Raw genomic sequence first — 737 nt, forward strand, 5'->3', positions numbered from 1 at the left:
AGGCCTGGGTGGTGGGAGCCAGCCCGGGGCCGTGGAACCCAAGCTGGGGCAGTGGGAGCAGAGGCCTGGGTGGTGGGAGGCGGGAACTGTCCCCGGGGCTGTGGAACCCAAGCCGGGGCCGTGGAACCCAAGCCGGGGCAGTGGGAGCAGAGGCCTGGGTGGTGGGAGCCAGCCCGGGGCCGTGGAACCCTGCCCGGGGCAAGTGCGAGCCATAGCCTGGGTCCCCATTCAGTAACATGACCATAGGCACAGTTAGCTGACATGACCAGAGGCGGAATTAGCTGACATGACCATAGGCGGAATTAGCCTACATGACCAGAGGCACAGTTAGCTGACATGACCATAGGCACAGTTAGCTGACATGACCAGAGGCGGAATTAGCTGACATGACCAGAGGCGGAATTAGCTGACATGACCAGAGGCGGAATTAGCTGACATGACCATGGGCAGAAGTAGCTGACATGACCATGGGCAGAAGTAGCTGACATGACCATGGCAGAAGTAGCTGACATGACCATGGGCAGAAGTAGCTGACATGACCATAGGCACAGTTAGCTGACATGACCATAGGCAGAAGTAGCTGACATGACCATAGGCAGAAGTAGCTGACATGACCATAGGCAGAAGTAGCTGACATGACCATGGGCAGAAGTAGCTGACATGACCATGGGCAGAAGTAGCTGACATGACCATGGGCAGAAGTAGCTGACATGACCATAGGCACAGTTAGCTGACAT

This window comes from Acipenser ruthenus, unplaced genomic scaffold (assembly GCF_902713425.1).
Source record: "Acipenser ruthenus unplaced genomic scaffold, fAciRut3.2 maternal haplotype, whole genome shotgun sequence".
NCBI lineage: Eukaryota > Metazoa > Chordata > Actinopteri > Acipenseriformes > Acipenseridae > Acipenser > Acipenser ruthenus.